The 931-nt window shown below is 19.7% G+C and overlaps 1 protein-coding gene across 1 annotated transcript in view; it reads left to right on the forward strand.

Annotated features, from left to right (window-relative positions):
- Nucleotides 1-931, forward strand: part of LOC107625292 (aldehyde dehydrogenase family 3 member F1) — a 23,266-nt gene that overhangs the window by 1,668 nt on the left and 20,667 nt on the right. The gene's annotated exons all lie outside the window — the stretch shown is intronic.

Consider the following 931-nt stretch of genomic DNA (forward strand, 5'->3'; position numbering starts at 1 on the left):
ACTGAAAATATGACAAAAAAATAAAAAAATATATTTTTATATTTTATTTAATAATAAATTGAATATAAGATAGAATAAATAATAAAAAGCTCAACTTATCTTTATTTTTTTTCACACAATTTAGAAAGAAAAATAGAATTATAAAAAATGTAATTACAAAAAATTGATAGTGACAATAAAAAAATAAAAAAATAAAGTGTGTCTTCGTCTATTATCTTTATTTTATTTTGATAAAAAATACACAAAATATATTAATTCGTGTCCCAAAATAATTTATATATCATTTTTCAAATATAATTTTGTATTTCTGTATCTATATCTAAATTAAATGTCATGTGTTTGTAAATAAACGTAGGTTTAGGAAAAAATATATTTTGACAAAAATATGCACGCACTTACAGTAAGACTTATTTAAAAATAAAAGGATTAAATTTTTTTAAAAATTATCTAAATTGATTTTTTTTTTTTTTTTGTATATTTGATATACTATTGTTAGTTTTCACTCACTTTTCGAATTAAAATGATAGATTATCATTAAGTGTTTATCATTTTTAATTTGTGTGTGTGAAGCGTGAACCGAAACAATTGGTAATTTATTGTTTCAAAAAAAAAAAATTAAAACCATAACCCTTCCTTTGTTTGCAAATTCTCTTAGCATGCATTTAGGTTTTATATTTGAGATAGAATACAGAGATAATAAATATAAATTACTTGTTTATTTGACTCTGAACACGAAAAAAAAAATTACTGAGTTACCAAATTTTTATGTTGTAGATATCAAACAAGAACTTTTATTTTTCTTTTATAATCTAAAAATAGAGACGAAAACATTCATTTTGCATCTTTTTATGTGCTTTTATATCTCTATCTCTCTAATTTAAAGATAAAATTTAAACTCAAACATAGATCTAGTAATATTTTGTAAGAGTTA

This window comes from Arachis ipaensis, chromosome B01 (assembly GCF_000816755.2).
Source record: "Arachis ipaensis cultivar K30076 chromosome B01, Araip1.1, whole genome shotgun sequence".
Taxonomy (NCBI): domain Eukaryota; kingdom Viridiplantae; phylum Streptophyta; class Magnoliopsida; order Fabales; family Fabaceae; genus Arachis; species Arachis ipaensis.